The sequence below is a fragment of the Stenella coeruleoalba genome (genome assembly GCF_951394435.1).
Source record: "Stenella coeruleoalba genome assembly, chromosome: 4".
In the NCBI taxonomy this organism is placed as follows: domain Eukaryota; kingdom Metazoa; phylum Chordata; class Mammalia; order Artiodactyla; family Delphinidae; genus Stenella; species Stenella coeruleoalba.
Genome location: NC_137149.1, coordinates 131,929,831 through 131,954,806, shown reverse-complemented (window position 1 = coordinate 131,954,806; position 24,976 = coordinate 131,929,831). Strand labels below are relative to the sequence as shown.

At 39.0% G+C, this 24,976-nt stretch overlaps 1 long non-coding RNA gene across 1 annotated transcript in view; it reads right to left on the bottom strand.

Moving 5' to 3' along the window:
• The window catches only part of LOC307186165, a 161,800-nt gene that overhangs the window by 84,483 nt on the left and 52,341 nt on the right, over positions 1-24,976 (bottom strand). The window contains exon 3 of the long non-coding RNA XR_013828259.1: positions 22,437-22,528. This is a non-coding gene — a long non-coding RNA (uncharacterized lncRNA). The remainder of the gene's footprint in view (positions 1-22,436; positions 22,529-24,976) is intronic.

Below are 24,976 nucleotides of genomic sequence, written 5' to 3'. Positions count from 1 at the left end.
TTTCTCAAAAATGGTCACAACAATATTTCCATCCCCACTTGCCCTTTCAGACGCTTGCCACTCTCCCATTGAGATGTGAAGCCTATTTCCTCCCAACTCTGAACCTGGATCAGCTTTTGTAAGGTACGTAACAAGCAGCATGTGGCAGAAGGGATACTGCCTGCTGGTGAGACTAGGTAATAAAGGGCTATGCAGTTTCCCCCTGACACATGCTCTCTCTCTTTTTATTTCTCTCTCCCTCCTTCTGCAAACATGCACCTGGTAAGATATGCAGCTACTCTGAATTAACCATGCTGGGAAAAGTGCATGAAAAGACCACATGTAGGTAGACAGATACCCCAGGAGCCCCACCTGTTCCAGCCTCCAGCTGTTTGAGGCTTCCCAACCCAGGCACCTGAAATGCAGGTAAATGAAACTTCAGATGCTTCAAACCCCCAGCCTCCGAGACACCCAGCTAATGCCCAGTGGGATGGAAACTGATAGTCCCCACCAAGCCCTGTCCAAATTTCAGATTCTTGAGCAAAGTAAATGTTGTTATTAAGTCACTTAAGTTGTTACAGATTTAGTAAGGTTTGTTTTGCATCAACAAATAACTGAAACACTGACACTGATAGGGCAACAGACACATACATGTAAGAGAAAGTAGGAAATTAGATATTTTTAAAAGAATAAATTCAAGTCAATCTACATAAGCACACACAGCTGTTGAGATATTTTATATTTACATTGTCACTAATCTTTTCAACCTAAACTATTCTTACCATAATAAATATTAATGCCAACTGGCAACACAATATTAAACCTGAATTTTTGAAAATATGTGTAAGTCTTGAACTTTTTTACATTTCTTAAGAAGAAATCATTGACTATTTTCAGACAATGAAATTATACTTAAATAGAGTCTTATTAGCCCAATAATGATGACCTTTCACCACAGAATTGGGCATATGACCTCATTTAATTAAGGAGCTTACAATATTCTTGGCAGAATTCGCCACTATGTCTTCATCTGTTATCATCCCTATCAAAATACCAATGGCATTTTTCACAGAACTAGAACAAAAAGTTGCACAATTTGTATGGAAACACAAAAGACTATGAATAGCCAAAGCAATCTTGAGAAAAAAAAACGGAGCTGGAGGAATCAGGCTCTCTGACTTCAGGTTATACTACCAAGCTACAGTAATCAAGACAGTATGGTACTGGCACAAAAACAGAAATATAGATCAGTGGAACAGGATAGAAAGCCCAGAGATAAACCCACACACACATGTCACCTTATCTTTGATAAAGGAAGCAAGAATATACAATGGAGAAAAGACAGCCTCTTCAATAAGTGGTGCTAGGAAAACTGGACAGCTACATGTAAAAGAATGAAATTAGAACACTCCCTAACACCATACACAAAAATAAACTCAAAATGGATTAAAGACCTAAATGTAAGGCCAGACACTATCAAACTCTTAGAGGAAAACATAGGCAGAACACTCTATGACATAAATCACAGCAAGATCCTTTTTGACCCACCTCCTAGAGAAATGGAAATAAAAACAAAAATAAAAAATGGGACCTAATGAAACTTAAAAGCTTTTGCACAGCAAAGGAAACCATAAAGAAGACCGAAAGACAACCCTCAGAATGGGAAAAAATATTTGCAAACGAAGCAACTGACAAAGGATTAATCTCCAAAATATACAAGCAGCTCAATATCAAAAAAAAAAAAAAAAAACCCAACGCAAAAATGGGCATAAGACCTAAACAGACATTTCTCCCAAGAAGATATACAGATTGCCAACAAACACATGAAAGGATGCTCAACATCACTAATTATTAGAGAAATGCAAATCAAAACTACAATGAGGTATCACCTCACACCAGTTAGAATAGCCATCATCAGAAAATCTACAAACAATAAATGCTGGAGAGGGTGTGGAGAAAAGGGAACCCTCTTGCACTGTTGGTGGGAATGTAAATTGATACAGCCACTATGGAGAACAGTATGGAGGTTCCTTAAAAAACTAAAAATAGAATTACCATATGATCCAGCAATCCCACTACTGGGCATATACCCAGAGAAACCATAATTCAGAAAGACATGCACCCCAATGTTCGTTGCAGCACTATTTACAATAGCCAGGTCATGGAAGCAACCTAAATGCCCATCGACAGATGAATGGATAAAGAAGATGTGGTACATATATACAATGGAATATTACTCAGCCATAAAAAGGAATGAAATTGGGTCATTTGTTGAGACGTGGATTCATCTACAGACCGTCATACACAGTGAAGTAAGTCAGAAAGAGAGAAACAAATATCGTATATTAACGCATATATGTGGAACCTAGAAAGTGGTACAGATGAACCAGTTTGCAGGGCAGAAATTGAGACACAGATGTAGAGGACAAACGTATGGACACCAAGGGGGGAAAGCGGCAGGGGGTGGGGTGGTGGTGGGATGAATTGGGCGATTGGGATTGACATGTATACACTGATGTATATAAAATGGATGACTAATAAGAAAGAAAGAAACATTTAAAAAGTTTTTTAAAAAGAAAGTGAAGGAGAATGCCATTTTTCTTTGTATCAAGAGAAGAACCTGATTATGCTTACTGGTGTTGACTGAACGAGTACTCTTCTAGGCAGTTCTGCCATGTGAGTGAGCACCCCCCTGTGAACGCACTCACACTCACATCCAGATATACAGTTCCCTAGAACTGCACTACAAATGGCTCCCTTCTTCAGTATGCTTCAGGAGGCTTAGTAAATGTTAATTCATAACCTAAATCATAGCCATGCATCCGTTCACCTCCATTATTTCTAAACAACCAAGTTTAGTGTATTAGCTAGACTGCCTTAATATAGAATCACATGAGCAACAGGGTCAGTTTTTCAAGAAGACAGCCTTTGCTGACCCTCATATATTTAAATCAATAACCTTAATATCATTAAGGACTCTGTAAGTCCTTATTCCTTTTCTCTCTATCACTCTCTACCTTTGGACTCATGAAGTGCAAATAAAACACAGAAGATGACAACTAAAGAAAGCAAGAAAATACTACACAAATGTCGGGGGCAATTGTGGAAATGGAAAAAAAAGAGAAGAGAGTTACAGTTGGAAAACATTTACTTAAGGAAATGTAAACATCAAGACTCTGGACATATTTTGAAAGGTGTCACTACTTGAAGTATGACAAAGCAATGGAGACGCCAAAAGCCATAAAATCATAATTTGTTACTATATGACAGTCCTAAAGCTCAGATCATTAGGATATTATTTCCCCAGGTACAAAGTTCCAAGCTTCTTGCAAATTTTTTGGCTCAACTCCAGGTCTCAACCTAGGCCAGGCCAGTAGAGAACTTGCCACAGTCTAGAAATGAAACTATTTTCTCTTTAGGGGAAAAATATGAAAAGAAACAACCTTTGAAAAATGCTGATGAAATATAACTTTTCCCCACAATAATTTTCTGGCACTTATGACAAAGATCCTCTGTTACTTACAACTTCCAGTGAATTTCACTTCTGGCTTAGCTGCAACCCAAAGGACTGACAGGGGAGGGATATTAATGTATCTCTAAGTGGTGAGGGAGCTGTTTTTCAAGTAGATCGAAGCAATGAGTGTTTGGAACACCTCATACTTCAGGGAAATCCAGTTTTCTCTTACAGGCTTCACTCAGTAGCAAGAAGGCACTCTTATTGAAATGCTTAAATTCCAACAGCAGCTATAAGAGAGAAAAGACATTCTGCAGTGATGTTTAGCAGTTTTTCATTATTTGCAAACATACTTTCATCTTGTCCAGTTCCAGTGAATTCTCACCACTGAGGCAAGACCTCAGACTTCTAATGATTTGTAGAGAATTATGTTACCAGTAGTTTTACATATTCCTCATGTCTGAACCCTCTGGGTTTTGTGGAAGCACACTGCCAGCCAGGGTTTTGTGGGCAGACTGGAATAATATTCTATAGCAAATGATTAGATGGTAGAGAAGGGGAATTTCAATGGGGGTGATATGGTATGTATGGTTGGAAATATGGACCCTTTCTGATAGGGAGACATTAAAAGATTCAAGAAGATTCATGGCTTCAACAATCCATGTTGTCAGGCCTTCAAAGAGCTCCCTTCTAATCATGAAGTCACCCCAGGCCGTCTGCAAGAATGGGAGCTGGAAAACCTGTAAAAGATTTAACCTTTCTGTTCAATCTTTTAGGTACTGGGAAGAAAATCAAACATGAAGGTCGTTTATAGTCATTGAGGTATCTCAGGGGTCCATTCTGAAAACTGCTACCATCAGCTAGAACCATTGTCAGGGGTTTTCAAATCCAGAGACAGCTCACAAAGGCTTCTTCAATTCTTTTGCCAGATATGAGCACTGTTATTGTTATTGTTTTAGTAACTGACAGAGAGTCAAACACATTTTAAATATGAGAAGACCTTGGGAGAACGTGGATATCCTTAATAAAGCAAGATCCTCTGTTTAGAAAGAACAACTTTGGTTGTTAGTATGGAGGTCAGGTCTCCCCGTTTTAAACCCCAAGTTTCAGAAAGATGTGAAAGCAGGTCTTAGAAGCAAACAATCCACTTTCCAGAAACTTTACTGTTAATTATCCACATTCATTAAGGTTCTACTGCAGATTTTAACATAGCTAAGAGTTAATAAGATCTGAATTAAGCACAAAGTAGGGTCTCAACTATTCTCTGTATTGTATCCAAATCCCACTTACCCTGATTAAGGTGTAAACTTCACATCATTTATTTGCCACTTAATCTATGTAAGACAGAGTTTGACCACTTTATATAACCTCAGTAAATTTTCACAATAACCTAGTGAGGTACATATTATTAATATTCCTGTCTTGAAGATATGAAAAGTAAGGTCATGGTCAGATAGCTATTTCATGGTAAAGCTTGGATTTAGACTTACCAATGATCTGTTAACTCCTGATTTTCCAGTACCTGACATTGAACACCTTGCTACTCTACCAGTAGTAGAGTTTGTTGAATATATCATCTACAGTAAAAAGGGAAATTATATAAAGACAGGGAAGGTAAGATTACCAGTGGCATCTTACCCTGGAAAACAAAGACCACTGAGTCAAAATGAATGTAAACAATCTTTTCCAGGAATTTGTGACTAACTACATACCAATAGTTCAATCGAAAATTAACCAAAATGGGACTTCCCTGGTGGTCCAGTGGTAAAGAATCTGCCTTCCAAGGCAGGGGACGTGGGTTCGATCCCTGGTCGGGGAACTAAGATCCCACATGCGCAGGGCAACTAAGCCCGTGCGCCACAACTAGAGAGCCCGCCTACTGCGATGAAGGCCCCACACAGCCAAAATAAATAAATAAAAACAAAAATGAACCAAAATGTACCAACTTTCGCTGGCAGTGATCTTGATACACAGAACATGATGAAGTAGCTGTCTCTTTACCCTGACTATTGGGCATCAACAAGAGAAATGAATGTCAGGAGGGAGGAGCCTGTATAACTCTATTCAGAGCAGTAATAATTACTATTTAATTTTGCAGAAAGATTTAAGTATTCTTTGAGAGAATGGAGCATTTGACATTCTGTCTGGATTTTTTTTTGTGGGGGGGAGTCTTTTTTGTTTTGATTTTGGTCAAGAGAAGTCATGTTGATAACAGCAGATAAACTTAGTAGAAGTCTGAAGTCTAATCAACAGTAGGACATGCAGCTCTCTGTGTGATGTGGATTTCCCTTTTTGGTATATCAGCATTTTTGTCAGCAGAAACTAAACAGAACTTTCCTCCTCCTACAAGCCACTCCAATTCCTTTCCTTCACTTCTTTCTCTTCCCAGCGTCACCAAATTGCTGGAGGAGGTGACTAGGCCACTGGATCTAAGTATACTCAGCTCTAATCACATTGAATCAGAAATTGTTAGTAAAACTGAGCCGTAACACAATTAAAAACATCCAGAGATTTGGTTCTCAAGGAAACCATGTTTGCTCTCTTCTGAATCTCAAGATGCCTGCAGAAGAGCAAAAGAAAACCTACAAGAGCAGAGACCTGAGGAACTCAGTAGAAATGATAATGATGATGCTTTTTTAATTCCTGGGGGAAGAAAAATCCTTGAGTTTTCCACCTACAGAACAGAAGAGTGTGGGATTCAGGCTGTTCACTTCCTCATTTTCCTTGACTTCTTCGGGAAATTTGTATTCCTACTAAAGGGTGTGTTACATAAGAGGGAGTCAGTTGACCTGCCTGTAAAGGTTGCAGGAGTTTGGAACTTTGTTGAACTAATTAGTGTGTGCACTCAGTTGAGGCTTGGCAGAAGCTGCTACCTTTATTAGCATTGAAGCTGAACTTCCACCATCACTAGGGAACATAGCAAACCGATGTTCACAAAGATACCGCCATCCTCACCTCCACCTCTACCTCCACTGGCTCACAACGCCCTCTATAGTTACCACCCTACTATGAAATGGGAACAGGTGTCTGGAAACCTCTCTTTCTAGACACACACACACAATTTTCTACAACAGTGATCCCACTCTGGAGACCAACAAGAGCTATCATTCCATTTTTTAAAAGCCCCTTAGAGATGGAAGGGAATGGGGGGTTATAATTGCTCTACAGTTTCTAAAGGAATCACTCTGTAAGAGATGCTACGCTCTAAGCAAACGAGTAGGCCCATGTTCTTTGTGCCATGACTCATATTTCAAACTCTACGTCCTTTCTGCTTGGCCATGGTAAAGCCAAGTATAGCACTGCTTACCTCAGCTGGAAAGTCATTACATGTTTTAACGCTAGGTGCAATGGGAGCCTTCTTGCTAAAAATTGCAGCAACATGGTGTCACCAAAACTGTCTCTGGTCACTTGCTCTTCCTTTTGACGAATGCATAGAAAACTAGAGGCCACACAGGAAACTTGGAATGAGGAAAGAGATACACTAAAGTTGCTATGACTTTGATGAGAGTTGTTGAGTCATTTTTCAGCCTTTGCATGGTCTGACTGCTGGCTTGGAAACCCTGATGAGAGTTTCAGATGCAGAGATTTCATCATCAAAGATGCAGTCTAGGGCTTCCCTGGTGGTGCAGTGGTAGAGAATCTGCCTGCTAATGCAGGGGACACGGGTTTGAGCCCTGGTCTGGGAGGATCCCACATGCCACGGAGCAACTAGGCCCGTGAGCCACAACTACTGAGCCTGTGCGTCTGGAGCCTGTGCTCCACAACAAGAGAGGCCGCGATAGTGAGAGGCCCGCACACTGCGATGAAGAGTGGCCCCCACTTGCCACACTAGAGAAAGCCCTCGCACAGAAACGAAGACCCAACACAGCCATAAATTAATTAATTAATTAATTTTTTAAAAAAGAAAAAGAAAAAAAAAAGATGCAGTCTAGTAGCCATTTTCCTACCCAACCCTCCCTTACCTGGACCTCTTGTATTTTCATTGTAAACTATCAATTTTGATTTTTTTGGATCAGTTTGCATTCTCATTTGTTATAACCAAATATTTGCATTTCAAATGCCATTAAATAAACAAATAAATAAATAGCATTCTTAGCTCATTCTACATGAAATTTCTAGGTTTTAATAATGCAAATTTCTCTTGTGGTCCAGCATGCTAGTCAGGGATGCCAACGTTTCAAAAGGATTCCAACGTTTTGTGTGTGTATGGAGCAAAGTTCATCATATTTTATTCTCTTTGCTGCTTTCTTTTCCCCAAGGTTGAATTACATTCAGCTAAAGATGAGGAAATTTTAAAACGAAGCCCATTTGTAAATTGGGAATTGCTTGCCAATGAAAGCCATATGTAATCTCAAATCCTGATTTTAATCAGTAGTTTCAACTCTTTCACTAAGTAAACCTTTATACCAGAATGCTCATGAGACAATCCTCAAGTATCATTAGCATAATTGTGCAGCCTTAGGGATTAAGAGTAGGACAGATTTGGGCTGGAGTCCAGCTCTGCCACTAACCAGCCTTGTGACCTTGAGCCAGTTACTTCATTTATAGTAAACTCGGGTAGCAGCTCTCTCATTTGGCTTTTGTGAAGATTAAATAAACTAAGCCATGAAGAATGCATTGTTTAATGCCTGAAACATGATGAGTACTCAATACACATTACCTAATGTTATTCTTTCCCCTAAAGCTTTCAGACGACCTGAATACACGTCATTTACAAACAAACAAAAACTAGACTGGCACCAGACTTCTCATCGGAAAGACTGAGGCTAGCAGACTGCAAGCAGTACTTCCAAAGTTCTGTGACAATGAATGAGATTTTTAACGGAAAATTCTCTATCCAGCCAAATTATAAATAAGGTATGTCAATATCCAACAGCCAAAACCCACCAGGAACACACCTAGAGTGTTGAACAAGATTGAGTTTATTGACTGTGGCTCAGGAAGGAAGTCTTCACCCCATGGGGAGGTATGGGCAGCTCTGTAAGCAGGTGTTAGGACAGTTCTTATTATAAGAGTTAGGCCTGTGTTGAGTGATTTTGGAAAGAGTGCTAGGAAGTAGGGTCTGCCTTGATTTGGGTGCTGTCAGGTGGTGAGAATGATCTTATGATTAGGTACCTTAATAACTCTTATCTAGGAATCAAGAGAAATGGAACAGGTAGGTCTAAAGCTTAAGAGGTACGGAAACAACAGTCACTCATGTTAGCTAGGAGAGAGGATGGTGGAAGTTTTTATGGTTTGCTCTGTGTTCTTGCTATTGTCTGTGCGCAAACACAATTCCAGAGTGATCCTGTTTTTTTATTTGCCCCATCATGGTCACAGAGTCACCTTCTCTGATGGTGGTGTTCTGCGAAATTGTCCATTTGAATAAGGAGTATAGTATCACTTAGCAGCAGGCCTGCCGCCAGCTGACAGCACTTATTTCTCCTCAGCGGAAGGGAAGCATAAGGACATTTTCAGACACACAAAGACTCAGATATTTCACCTTACATACTCTCTTTCCTAAGAAGTTACTTGAGGATGTGCTAGAACAAAAACAATGGGATGAACCAAAATAAGATTTTGAATCCAAGAAATATTGGCACCAGCCCAGATCTTTCAAGAACTAGCTGCTCCTGCAAAATAACAGAGTTATGGCTCCTGGCATCCAGCTTTCAGGGGTGCTGGAGATCTTCCTATTTCTAAGATTGGGTCTCCACCCTTCAGTCCTGTGACAGCAGACAGTCTTGAATGAGTTTGGTTTTGTTAAGTAAACTAAAAAATCCTAACTAGGTCCACAGTGTAAACTGACCGTTACATCCTTACTGGTAGAGACGTTAAGCAAATGGAGGATAATGATATCAATAAAGTGAAGATGATATGTAATATATGAAAGTAAAAAGGAGGGAAACGGGGCTTCCCTGGTGGCGCAGTGGTTGAGAGTCCGCCTGCCGGTGCAGGGGACACAAGTTCGTGCCCTGGTCCGGGAAGATCCCACATGCCGCGGAGCGGCTGGGACCATGAGCCATGGCTGCTGAGCCTGCGCGTCCAGAGCCTGTGCTCCGCAACGGGAGAGGCCACAACAGTGAGAGGCCTGTGTGTCACACACACACACACACACAAAAAAAAGTGACATTCTGGGTGCCCGATGAGGTTCCCCAGCAACCAACATGAATTCAGTCTCACTGAATGTACAAACAGAACAGAGCCCCCTTCAAGGCAATAACTAAGCATAAATTACATTTTCAAAGTACCTAGTAATCTAAGGCATCAACCTTATTAGGTTAAAATCGAATGTTTTTTTCATTTTGGTAACAACTTACCATCGATTAGGAAGGAATAAAAAAACAAACTTCAATAGGTAACCCTCCAGCAAAGGAGTAGTTAAATTTAACAAATGAAATTTCCTCTGCTTGCCTTATTTTTTTCTGTTTACAGATGGAAAGGAGGTAGGAGAGAGAGAAGGCCAAGAAACCCTTCCCTCCAGCTTCCAGCTTTGAAAGAAGTCCCAGGAGGACAAAGGAATCCCAGGTGGAGGGAGAGGAGTGAGGGACGGATGCTCAAAATACAAGTGCGTACCAGCCCCCCAGTCTCTGCTGCACGTTGTTGGGAACTGAAAATTCACTTCCTCTGGCAAATGATGTAGCCGATTAAATGTGAACATCCTGCACACCTGTTGCTGTTCCTAAGGCAAAGGGACTGGACAAAAGTGAGCAAGATGACAATATAAATCCCAAGTTGCATTGAGAAATACATTATGTTTTCAGTAAAACCACGCCCTTAATCACTCAGTGCTTCGACTGCCCCATTTGCAAACACAGAAATCTTTGCTTACATGATCCTCACAGAGATGGCAAAGATTCATAACCTGTAGAAAATATACCTTTCCTTAGAGAAAAGGAATTGCACAAAACCAGGATTTTTCCTAACATATTAATAAAATCTTGACTTCCCTATAAAGCTGTATGGGAATATTATGATCGCCCAGTGTACCACCTACATTGTAAATGAAAATATGATCATCTTATCAATGCTGAAATTGCTTGTCTGAAGGAGACCTGGCAATTTCCCTCAATAACTCAGTCTAATATAATTACATGCCTGACATAATGTTCATTATGACAACAAAATGAAAAACAGAGAGATAAAAAATAATCAATAGGAGATGGAAATGTAATATACGCCTGGCTAATTGTGAGGAGATAATTAACTGGTTCGATCATCACTATTTAGTTAATACTCAGATGAGAAGGTTAAATATTAAAAAAAAAATGAACCAAAGAAATCTTACTCCCAAATGAGTAATGGTACCATAAAGGCCACATTTGTTTAATTCTATTATTGACACATATTCAGTTGTCTGAATTCGAACATAATGGGTTTTTTGCTGTGTTGACCTTCCCACATGAGACGGAATTCTTCTGACATGGGCTGGCCTCTCTGATCCTGGCTTATCTCCAACAGCTTTGCTTCCCCTGACCCTGAGCACTGCAGGGAATAAAGGTGAAGAGAAGCAGGGCTAAAAGACTACTTTCCTTTTTTTCCCCTTATTTGTTAATGTAGTCTGTATTTCTATAACATGCTGCCTTGTAGGAAGAGGAAAGTAAGCTTGAGGTGGCACAGCTTGAAGAGAAAATTGAGGAATAAGTATGTAAACTTGCAAGAAAAGGGAAAACCACCATTTTAAATTTTGTTCTTACTCCATAATTCATTTTATTCTCCATTATGGGCAAGAAGCACTAGAACAAGGCAAAACTATTCATATTTTACAAGGTAGACTGAATTCTGTTCTCTATTCCCAAGATGAAACTAGTAGACAAGGAAGAAGATTCCCCCTCCTACCTCCTATCATATATCTCTTTCCCTGAAGTTACTCCTGGTTAAATGGGACAATAGCCCTTCTGGAATCTATCAACACACACACACACACACACACACACACACACACACACACACGCACCTTGCCATGTGTATGTGTTAGTACCGTGTAACAGGAAGGTCAGTCAATCACAGATATTCATCCACGGTTCACGATGCTTCAGGAAGACTGCAAGTCCCCGAGGCTTCAGAAGAGATTCAGATAAAGGGCCCCTACCCTCATGGAACTTTCACTCTGAACGCTGTAGACTTCAACCAAATAATTAAATAATGTAAATGTGTGAAGTGTTATTTGAGAAAAGCCACACACACGGGGGTTGCAGTCCATCTCATCCACTTATGTGTGAGTGACCAGGGGCAAAGACAGCAGCATTGAACACATGTTTACTAAGCACGTGTTACATATACTCCATTAAAGGCCCTTAGCGCAAGGCTTGGCACATGCCAAGTGTTCAGTAAGTGACAAGGAACAAGTAAACAGCCCCCTGCTAAGGAGTTATGTGTTTCTACTTCTAAATTTTATTTCTCATGTCACTCAAAGTAGACTAGGAATATCATAAAATGCACTCCACCCGTACAGTGTTGGTGTACCATCCCCAAAAGTTGGTGTGCAAAGTACCGAGGGTCTTAACTAGTGGCTGAGATTTCTTTTTTTTTTCCCTTACTACCTACCCTATCCAAGGTCTCTATAGGCTCAATATCTAGCTGATGACAGATGATATAGTAACAAGATCATGGAATTTAGAGTTAACTAGATTGGTGGGTAAGTTATGCTCTACCCGTGATTCGACATGTAAACTTAAACCATCTGTGAATGGAAATAGTAATATTTGCTGCAGACAACTTCTAAGAGCCTGAAATATGGGTACATAGAAACGATCTGTGATGACCACTGGCAGAGAGGACTGGGGTACTTGAGCTGTTCTTTGAGGATAAATGAGATTCGATTCTACATGTAGAGGCCATATATGCCAAACCAGCCATGCTCTGATACCTTCCAAGGATAATGACCAGGCGTTCTTCCTATTTGTCCTAAGCACACACTAAACACATGCAACGCAGTGATTAACTTTCTCTTGGCTCAAGGAGGGAGACTGGGACTGCCTGCAATGGCGCCTGTTAAAATACCCAAATGGGGCTGACTTTCCCAGTTGGAGCTCAAGTCAAACACAAAGGCACCGCAAGGTTGACCTACTGTCCCTGTTTCATCAACAGCTAAATGGCAGATCCCGTTGCTGCCTTACTTAGAGTCTCAGTCCGTACCCTCAACTTGGCCTTCCTTTATCACACCCTGCAGTCTCTAAATTGCTGTGCACAATTTTCTGAGGACCCATCTGTGAGAACATCGTGGGCTGCTGGATGTATGCATGCACTTGCGCAAATAAGTAACAGAGAGCTGGTTTAGGCAGGAGGACTTACATATTTTTTCCTCAAATGACATATTTGAACATGAAAAACAACGTACTCTGTTCTCCTGCTAGCAAGTCATAATGAAACCAGAGTGTTGCCTTCCCAGCAGCTCTCGCCTTTGAATCGTGCAAAGCAGAAATGATTCTCCGTTTGCAGGCAGCAACAGCCTCCAGAAGCTACAGGAACCTTGCCAAGATCCATGAAAAACCTCCACAGCTAACTGGGAACCGGCTTATTAGTGACACTTTTGAGAGTCAGGCTGTCATTGAAGAGAAACGAAGGAGAACGCGGTGGGCGCCGTAGCCTGGAATTAGACCGTGGGAGGGAGGAAGGCTCCTCGCAGGAACATTGCTCTGTAATTTTCTCAAACGCTCTCTGCTCAGCTGGCTTGCAAAAGCCCTGGATCTTGGGAGGCTGCAGGCAACACCTTACCCTCCACTCCCCCTTGAAACTGCCCCCGGCCATCCACCTTGGGAGAGCTCTGTGGCCTTTCAAAGGTACCCTGAATTAGTTAAGAGAAAAAAATATATTTCCACTTAGTAGCCTTTTGAACGTGTCTACATTTTTATATAGCTAACTGAGGTTTTTTCACAATTACTAGGCAATTCCAGTAGCAAATAACCTGGAAGTTTTTGTGTAAATAAAAATGAGTTGAAGAATTTAAAAATTTTTTAAATTAGTCAAAGTATCAGTCCGGTCACATTTAGGAAGCATCACAAGAAATGAATATAATTAGTGACTGGGATTAAGATCTCTGATTTTTTTTTTCAGGAAGGTGATCGCCAGCAGGCCAGCCCCGGTCCAGCAGGATGCTATGTCCTGAGCACCACCTTTGAGCTTCTAGGTAAATGTTGTTCTGATAACAAACTGGGTTTCTCAGCTCCCTCCCCACTGGGAGGATGGTGTGTGATCTGGATAATGTTCTTGAGTTTTCTGCTAAGATTCTAGCTCTCAGGCAAGAGAAAAAAAAAAAAATGGAGAAGAAGCATTTGTGTCGCTGTGTATTAGCAAAGGGAACCGTGTGAGCTAGGTGAGCCCACATCACTGCCACTTGATAGGCTCCCTGCTGGGTGAATTGAGGGAATCTTGATGTTACCCTGATCAAAAGAAGCCTAGATCCTGGAATCAACTCCTGGAGTCCTACATTGGGGTGGGAACTTTCCTGAACGTACCAGAAGTCCATCCAAGCACAGGGACTGGAACGTAGGAAAAAGAGCACACAGGCACCTGCTTGCTGCCTTACCCCATTATTGGCCTCTCATCTGTTTCAGCAAATTCATTCTTCTCTCCTCATAGTAATGATTAGCCTTTGCATGTTCCATAATTCAACCCAACCTGTGACATATGTTTCCTGAATCTCAAGATAACTCATTCTCTCCCTACCTCTTGCTTTTAACATCACACATACACACACACACACACACACACACACACACACACACGCACACACACACGCACGCAATTTAGTGGTACCCAAAATTGGGTTGGTTGCCTACCCAGTAGGTGCCCATTTTTCTCCTCTGTTCTTTGCTGGGGTAGTTTGCCTCCTACAAGAACCTAAAATGTCAGTCACCAGCCTTTCCAGCTTCCTTGCTGCTAGATAGAGTGACGTGACATAGATTTAGGGTGGCAATGTGACACAGCCCTGGGGTGCCATGTGACAGAGTCCTGCAGTGCCAATGTGATGAGATGACACACCTGGAGTGGCCAAGTGACAAAGTTCTTGGGTGGTAAAGTGACACAGTTCTGGGAGGGCCATGAGATACAGTGCTTGGGTAGCAATGTGACACAGGTCTCTGGGGACCATGGGATACAGTCCTGGGTGGCAATGTGACACAGTTCTGGAATGGCCATAGAAACATTCCTGGGATGGTCATGGGACACAGTTCTGGGGTGGCGATGTGACATAGTGGTGGAGTGGTGATATGACACATGTGATAACCATGTAAAACATTTCTGCCTCAGTGCAGCCTGAAGTAGGCATGCTCTCCAGCAGGAAAGCATTCCTAGGAACTTCTAGGAAAGATTCCCCGTCTTTATACAGAGGGGGAATCTGTCTCCCCACTGGGACTTCCCCCTTTGTCTTCTCACCGTGGAACAGCTTTACATGAGCATATGTTGCCATGATGACAGACATTTCATCTGCTAAGGATGGCAGACAAATGACAAGTGCCTGGAACCTTGACTGCGTTTTTGAGCAAGTGCAACAACCCTTGGCTTGCCTACCCCTAGATTTCTTCTTAAGAGAGATAATGACTAAACTCCTGATATTTCTGTCACACACACATGAGCACACATAGGCACTGTTTATTTTTATTGCATGTACATATTTTATTGCATATACACAATTCTACTAGCATAGGAGACTATAAGCATTTCCCTGTAGACATCAAACTTATTTTTGTAAGCAAAGATATGAGCTGCTTTTTGATAAGAGTTTAGAACAAAAAAAATCCATTTGAAACTTTGTGAAGAATAACACGAGAAGTCTACTTTAGTTGCATAAATATGAGGCAAGCAGGCTCTGTAACCTGCAGTAAAGACACATAAGACTTTTTGATTGACCAAGTTAGGTGTTAAACACTCTGTGGTAAACAAGTCTGTGGAGTGAGTGGCCAATTTGTCTAAGAAACTCATGGCCTTCTGGGAGATTAAAAGTCCCCCAATTCCTGCTACCTAAAGTTTAAAATAAGAGAAACCAATCAACTTGCACTCAGGTGGCCAGAGCGACCTGCAGTAAAATTACCTTGACCAGAGTGAGACTAAGCTCATGGCCTAGGGTTCAGTGTACTTCAAGCTGAAAGCTCTACAGCTTCCATACCAGTGATTTCTATTTGGGAAACAACAGCAGAGTGTGAAATCTAGAAACCTCACTGACTCTGTGAAGGGATGTGAACCAGCAAGAACACACCAGAGCCAGTAGACAAATATCATCTGTCAAACATCGTCTGTACAGGACGTGGAAGTAATGGCAGCAGTGGGATTTCTAGACGACAACTCTCAATTTGTGTTTTGTGTATGGAAGTAAGCCAAATCTCCTACTCCAACTCACTTTAATAGCATGAGCAAATGACACGTTCTTGGACAAACTGCGACTGGGGAGACCTGAAGGAAGAATTAATGAAATTCCCACTAATAGGACTTGTGGAAGTCAGAGCATTAAATAAAAATGAATGAATGGGACTTCCCCGGTGGCGCAGTGGTTAAGAATCCTCCTGCCAATTCAGGGGACCTGGGTTCGAGCCCTGGTTTGGGAAGATCCCACATGCAACGGAGCAAATAAGCCCGTGCACCACAACTACTGAGCCTGCGCTCTAGAGCCCACGAGCCACAACTACTGAGCCCGCGCGCCTAGAGTCTGTGCTCCACAACAAGAGAAGCCACCGCGATCAGGAGCCCGCGCACCGCAACGAAGAATAGGTCCCGCTAACCACAAGTAGAGAAAGCTCGCACACAGCAACGAAGACCCAACGCAGGCAAAAATAAATTTAAAAAATAAAAAAAATTTTTTTTAAATGAATGAATGAATGAAAGCATCAGTCCCCCCAGATTATTGATTGGGGCATATAAATATTTGCCTATTGCACACATATACCTACTTAATATTGAAGTTGAGAACTAAATGACAACTTTTGATTGTCCCAAAATAAAAAGAGTAATTAAGCACAGTTATTCTTCCCTAATGTAATCTTTCTGTTCTTTGAGAAAACGTTTTATTTCGGACAGGATTTCCTAACATGTTAAGTGTTTTTCGAGAAAGTTTTCTAAGGTCAAATAAATGTGAGACGCACTCTTTACACAAATTTGAACCTATTGCTTTGAGGCAAGCTTTCTGAAGCCTTTAATATACATTATGAATATCCAAGACGGGCTAGAGAGATATCTCCTCTAAAAATTATGTAATCGCTGAAGCCTTCTTCATGAAACATCTCATGAGACTAGTATCTTGCAGAACATAATTTGAGAAACACTGATATAGGGTTTAAAATCCAACCCACAGATAATAAACGTTTAAGTTTTTACATGTATTTTGTTTAAATATATTATAATTATTTAGAATTCAACCCTGTATTCGACTGCATTTTCACTCATCGGCTGTCTCTTTAGGACTTCACCACTCTGGAGCTTTTAATATTAATGTATGGTTCGGTCTGTTAGAGCAGTTTTTTAAATACATTTTCAAGAATGGTTCATGAATAATACATTTTCTGATCTCCCTTCCAAATAAGTGAAAATATGTTTTCTGTATCCTCATTGTGTGACATTCATCTTGGCTATGTACAAAATTATTGGGTCCTGAAATCATGCCCTCAAAATGGGAGGCAAAATTTGTTATGTGTTATTGCATAGAAGTTAGGAGCAAGCTGGAATTTGTTATTTCCTACATAACTTTGTTTGGGGATGAGGGAAAGGGGAGAAGCATGAAGTTAATCCTGGATACCCATCTGTATCCAGGCCTGTTCGTTTTGATTCATATTATTTAACTATTTGAAAGGATGTGTACATTATCCAAAATAATTTGGAATGAAATTTGCAAAACACTTTAAATCTGTATGACTGGTTTACTATGGAGTCTCAAATTGCTGGAGCATAAACATGAAAAGCATTCTTTTGATCTAATGATTGGTACCTTCCATGTTCAAAGGTACCTCATTTCCTACTGGGTGCCCAGCTTCCTAACTGGCACCTTAGTTTGAGTCAAAATCTCATTTATTCTAGAAAGTTTCATGTTAGTTATTAAGAGACAAACACATTCTTTTTAACTCATAATCTATTAAATTCAAAGTTTACTTCTATTCCTTAGAAGTTCACCCTATCTCCTTCCCTCAGGATAGACTTGTTCTAGGGTTTGAAGTGGAGAGGTTTGGAGTGAAGCACAACTATCTATCAGTGGTTTCTATCACTTTATATTTGCTTGAACTTCCTAAAATTTTATATAAATGGAATCATATAGTGTATACTCTTTTTGGTCTAGAGTCCTTCACTCAGCCTAATTATTTTAGATTCATCCATGTTGTTGTATGTATCAATATTTGATTTCTTTTTATTGCTGAGTAGTATTCCATTATATGAGTATATCACAATTGGTTTAGGCATTAACTTGTTGATGGTCACTTGGGTTGTTTCTGTTGTACTGTTTGGTTATTATAAACACAACTGCTATAAACATTCATGTACATGTCTTGTTGTGTACATATGCTTTCATTTCTCTTGAGTACATACTTATGATCAGAATGGCTGGATCACATGAGAAGGGTATGCTTACATCTTTACAAAACTGCCAAATTCTTCTGAAGTCCTTTTTCCATTTTATTTTACAACAAGCAACGTTTGTAAGTTCCCTTAGCTTCACACCCTCACAAAGCTCAGTGTGGTCATCTTTTCATTTTTATCCATTTTAATGGGTGCATAGTGATAGCTATTTCACTGTATTTTCTAATTTGCATTCCCTAATGAATAATGATGATGAGGAACTTTTTATGTACTTATTTGACATCTGTATATCCTCTGTGGTGAAGTGTGGCGTTCAAATCTTTTGCCCATTTTATTGAGTTTTTTAAAACTTATTATTCAATGCAAATCCTTCATCAGCTACATATTTTATAAATATTTTCTCTCAATCTGTGTCTCCCTTTTCTTTTTCTTTAGAGTGTCTTTTGAAGGGCAAAGTTTCTTAATTTTGATGAAGTTCAATTTGTTAATTCTTACTTTTTATACTTCTTGCTTTGTTTGTTGTACTTAAGAAATCTTTGCCAAACCAAAGGTCATGAACATTTTCTCCTAATAGTTTTATAGTTTTAGCTCTTACACTAAAGTCTATGATCCATTTCAAGTTATCACATGAGGAAAAGAACAAGCTTAATTTTTCCAAGTGACTATCCAATTGTTAAAACACCACTTGTAGAAAAGATTACCTTTTCTCTTCCTAGCAGTTTGGTAAAATCAATTAATGATATATGTGTGGATCTATTTCTGGAATCTAGTTTATTCCATTGGTCTATTTTATCCTCTCTTTATGCTAATATTTTACTATCTTGATTATTGTAGCTTTATGATAAGCCTTGAAATTGTGTACTGTAAGAATGCCAATTTTTTCCTTCTCTGTTAAAGTTGTTTTAGCTATTCTAAATCCTTTACGTTCTCATATAAGTATTAGAATCAGTTTGTTACAAATCAAAAGACTGCTGGGATTTTCATTAGTAATACATTGGATCTATAGATAAAATGGGGAAAATTATCCTAACAATATTGAGTGTTCTGATCCGTCAGTAGATATATCTTTCCAGTTATCTAGGTTTTTAAATTTCTCTCTGCAGTGTTTTGTAGTTAAAATGTAGATCTATATCTTTTGTCAAATTGTCAACCCTACCTTAACCTAACACTCTCCTTCTAGAATCTAATTCTTTCTTGTAACTATCTTTGGAATTAGATAACAATTGGTGTCATATTCTGTTCAGATTAACCCTCTGTAATGTCACCAATTTTGTGTCCCAGGAGGATGAATTTGCAGCTGTGCTTTAAATATTTCATCTGGTTATGTAAAACATAACCCATTGGGTTTAAAGGTAAACTGTCATCTCAAGCTATTACCATGAACTGTCTATACCTTATTTTCAGGAGACTATCAGGGGAAAACATTATGCACAAAAATGATTTAAACAACATCTGCTTCAGTCACTATTATAATCCTCTCAGAGACAACTGAAAGCATAATATTTTTGTCATGTGAGAATACAATTTTCTGTTCTAAATGGGTTAAGTTCATGTGGTGGCAGAACATATAGGAAAACCACAATGGGAAAATATGAATAGAAGAGCCATACAGCCTTATTTCACAAAAATAATAAATCAGTCACACAAATTTTTCTAAAAAGTTGTGATTAAGTCAACCAAGTGTGATTCTTAGAGTCAGTTTCCTGGGATGCCAGACTTTAAAACCAGAAAACAAGTAATAAAATGGCAATAAGTATATACCTTTCAATAATCACATTAAGTGTCAACGGACTGAATGTTTCAATCAAAAGACATAGGGTGGCTGACTGGATAATAAAAAACAAGACCCATCTATATGCTGCTTACAAGAGACTTCAGAGCTATAATAGAAGACAAAGAATGGCATTATATAATGATAAAGTGATCAATACCAGAAGAGGATGTAACACTCAATATATATGTTCCTTATAAGCCCATAAATATATAAAGCAAATATTAACAGACATAAAGGGAGAAACTGACAATAATACAGTAATAGTAGGGAACTTTAACACCCCACTTACATCAAGGGACAGATCATCCAGACAGAAAGTTAACAGGAAACAGTAGTCTTAAATGACACATTAGATCAGTTGAGCTTAATAGATATCTAAAGGACATTCCAATCAAAAACAGCTGAATACACATTCTTATCAAGTGTACATGGAACATTTTCTAGGATAGATCATTTGCTAGGCCACAAAACATCTCAACAAATTTAAGAGGATAGAAATTATATCAAGCATTTTTTCTGATCACATCTGTATGAAACTAGAAATCAATTACAGGAAGAAAAATGGGAAAAACAAACATGTGGAGACTAAAAAACATGGAGGGAGATGCAAGAGGGAGGAGATATGGGGATATATGTATATGTATAGCTGATTCACTTTGTAATAAAGCAGAAACTAACACACCATTGTAAAGCAATTATACTCCAATAAAGATGTTTAAAAAAAACCAAAAACCAATGGGCCAATGAAGAAATCAAAGAAGAAATCAAAAAATACTTTGACACAAATGAAAATAAAAACACAGCTTTCCAAAATCTACTGGATGCAGCAAAAGTAGTCCTAAGAGGGAAGTTTATAGCTATGCAGACCTACCTCAAGAAATAAGAAAAGTTTCAAATAAACAAACTAACCTATCATCTAAAGGCATTAGAAGACGAAAAACAATGAGATATCACCTCACACCTCTCATAATGGCTATCATCAAAAAGACAACAGTAACAAATGTTGGTGAGGATGTGAGTAAAAGGGAATGCTAGTACACTGTTGGTGGGAATGTAAATTGGTAGAACCACTATGGAAAACAGTATGGAGGTTCTTCAAAAAACTAAAAATAGAACTACCTATGATCCAGTAATTCTACTCCTGGGTATATATCCAAAGAAAATGAAAACGCTAATTTGAAAAGATACATGCACTTCAATGTTCATAGCAGCATTATTTACAATAGTGAAGATACGGAAGCAAACTAAATGTCCATCAACAGATGAATGGATAGAGAAGACATGGTATGTATGTATATATACCATGGACTGTTACTCAGCCAAAAAAAAGAACGAAATTCTGCCATTTGCAACAACATGCATAGATCTAGAGGGTATTATGCTTAGTGAAAGGAGCCAGACAGAGAAAGACTAATACAGTATGTTATCACTTATATGTAGACTCTAAAAAATAAAACAAATCAATAGAACAAAAGAGAAACAGACTCACGTATATAGAGAAAAAACTAGTGGTTACCAGTGAGGAGAGGGAAGGTGACAGGGGCAAGATAGGGATAGGGGTTTAAGAGGCACAAACTACAATGTATAAAATAAATAAACTACAAGGATATATTGTACAGCACAGGGAATATACCCAGTATTTTATAAAAACTTGAAATGCAGTATAATCTATAATAATTTTTAATCACTATATTGTACACCTGAAACTAATAAAATATTGTAAATCAATTATACTTCAATAAAAATAATAATAAATAAATAGAGATAATGAGCATAGGCAACTTCTTTTAGGAGATTTGTTCTAACAGCAAACAGAAAAAAATGGCTTTAAATGTGGACTGCTAGGGAAAGAAAAGGAAAAGCTCAAAGTCTTTAACTTGTTGGACTAAGTGTGTGTTAACATCATTAACCAAGATTAAAAATAGATATGGAATAATAACTTTGAAGATTTGGAAGAGGTAGATGACGGATTTACTTACCTAATCCAGGCAAGCCAGAATCAGGGACCATGGAATCTCTGAACAGGGCTAATATCTCAAGGGCTAAGACAGGTGTATGGGAGACTGGGGCTTTCCCAGAGCAGCCAGTGGGGTCCAGGGATTTGAGAACTGGGAAAAGTAGTATTGCTTTCTTGAGCCGAGCACATTTAGGGGGAAAAAAAGAGAGTTCCCAAGGGCTCAACACAAAAGAGAAAAATAAAGCAAACTACATTCAGAAACAAGGTAAGGAGCTCAAGCTGATTTGGAAGGCAAAGCTGTGATTATTGCTTACAGGGTGATCCCCAGGAATGCCAGAGGTTGGACCATGAGGTGGATGGAATACTGTTAAAAGCAGAGACTTGGGAAAATACAACCATTTCATGGTACACAAATAAACTATTATTATCTTCACTTCCTATCAGCTTTTCATTCTTCTGCTCTTATTAATTTTGGTCTGTTGAAAGTCCAACTTCAACAGCCCTTGTTTGTTTTCCATCAGTCCGGTGAACCCCAACTCTTTCTTGGAGGCAGAAATGAGATTGGGGCCAGGAACAGGAGCAGAGTGCAGACAGTTTGAGATCAAGAGACACAGCTCAAGTTGGTGCTACCTCTCACCTATCTTGTTTGAGACTCTCAAGGAATTTAGAATCTGCACAGATCTATGGGTATATGATGAGTTCACTGGATACAATGAGCTTGAATACCTGGCCAGATAGAGATGTAGGTTTAAAACTCAAGAGATGTGTTCAACAGAAGTAAAAAGTACTAATACCTGAATATTTCCTCTTTTGCCCCTCTGACTTCCCTTCTTTAGCACTTCAACAGTCCTCCTTTAAGTACAGGATCTTGGTAACGAGTGAAGCCCTGAAAAGGCAACATAAAACAAGAAATGAAGTTAATCTACATCATAATGAGATTGGAGATGAAGACAGAAAAATCAGGTGGGCTGAATGCTGAGGCAAGTTTCTGAGGGTTTGGAATCAAGAGTGGAAAATGGAGTGTTTCAGGGAGCAACTGCCATCTACTGTAGGAGCCCCAAAGATGCAAAAATACAGGTGACATTTTCATCTGTGTTGTACATAAAGATTGCTCTCAGTTTATGCATTTAATTGAGAGACTATTTAAGGAACTGAATGATTTTAATTATCTTTGAGCTAACTGAGTAATTTTTTAATTGCAACACCTTTGCTAAACAGATCTATATAGAGTCTTTATTTTAATGAATGTATTAAATGTTTGCATATGAATATAGTGGATTGTTTGTATGACCACCTTATGCTAGATGTTACTCATGTGATTTTGATGTTCAGTTTGTTTTCATGTTGCTACCAAAGAGTACTGCTTTAATTGTGGGCTACTAAGAGGAGGACCTAAAAAAAAAACAGAACTGGACATAATACATAATGTTCGATTTGTGCCAGGTGAGGTATAAATGCAATTACAATGCCCTAAACAAATAGAAATTTTGAGGTGATTTGAAAAGAGAAAACTGGAAGAGAAAATGAGTTAGTATACCTCCCAGAGTAGAGTAACATCCAATTTTAAGGACTCATGTCTTAGCGTCTTCACCACATTATCTTTCAAGCAGAGATATAGCAGTGTCATCAAATCAATATAATCTACGACATTAAATTAATGCCGCTAATTTTAAAAATATTATTTTAAAAGTTTGTTTATAAGTTAAGTTGTGTGCTGTTTTTAATACATCAGTTCACATCTGAGTGTGCTTAAGAAACATTTTCATTAAAATAATATACTTTAATGTGGAACCAAAGAATTTCGCCTCTACAAATGGTTCACTTTTACCAAATTTGAAAAACGCTTGGAACACAACTAGCCTTATGCAAGCCTTGATGAAAAAGTGCTCTGAGACAGGCACAGGCCTCAGGGGGCAGCTGGCAAGAAGCAGAACAGATGCCATGGCAGTTCTAGAGTGAAATAGGGTGTTTAGAAACTTTCTATGAAATCTATGTTTCTCTTACTTAGCTTTTTAAAATTTCAGATAATAATATCTCAGAGGTACTTCAATAATACCCATTTATGTTTATGACATCTTTCACCATATTATACATTTCTTTAGCTGCCCCAAATTATAATTTTGAGTTTTCTGAATGAGTACTGCATTAACCAAATGTAAGAAGTATCTTGGTATTCCTGACAACCGTAATTCAAAATAATGTAGTCATATTCTAAACAAAGTCCTGAAAAGTGACATAATAAAGGTATCATAATGTTCTTATAGCAACTGGACCATTTCAGTTTAAACACACATGGATCCACAATCTTAAATCACACTTCAGCAACAAGGACTCTATTGATAAGTGATCGATCCTTATTCAGTCATTTCTATTCATTCTTGAATACTGCCTGCTTCCCTTTAACTCTTAATTAATCTGTCACTTATCAATGTAAATTTTTGAGTAATTACAGCATTTAAATCTTTAGTATGGATGGAATTGCAATAGAATTTTGCCCCTTCTCATCATGACATGTCTTATAACTATGCTTCCTCCAGCTCAAACTGAGCTCCAGCCAAACTGAAACTCTTCCATGTTTTGAACAACACATAATCTCTCTAATCTAAAAAATGTCTCTCAAATGTTCACACTATTGAGTTCATCCAATCCAGTAGCTTCTCCCCAAGACTTAGAAGGGTGCCAGATGCAGCAAATAAAAATACAAGATACCCAGTTTAATCCGAATTGCAGGTAAACAATTAGATGCTTTTTAACTCTAAGCATAGCCCCGTTATTGCATACGACATACTTATACTAAAAAATTATTTGTTGTTTACCTAAAATTCAAATTTTACTGGTTATCTGTATTTTATCTGGCAACCCTGTGGCTAGGACTCTCAATTCTACAACTTCTAATTTTTATAAAGTATACCTTCTCCCTCTGGCATGGCAGAAAAGAAGAAGTAGAGTCACCTGTACAGAAAAGTAGGACAATGGTCTTAAGGCCTGGCCTAGCAGCCTTTGGTGTGACATCAAGCACTTTCTCTCAACTGATATCCTGAGCCTCTTTTCCACATTAATTCCACAGCCTACACTTCCATGTTGCTCAGTATTATTTTCTAGATTCCCAGTCTTCTAACCCACTCCGGCTCTGATGGATGAGATCTGAATTATATCTGATGTTCCTTCTGGGATGAGCATGGGGGAAGAGGCACCCATCTGAAACTTGTGTTCCTGGGGCCAGGATTAGATATAGTAATGAGTGGGTCTGGTCAGTATGGTACAGTAGGTAGCCAAAGTCCAAGTTCTGTGTGAGACTGGGCCTGGCAAGTATGCGTATGAAGCATCAAGTTCA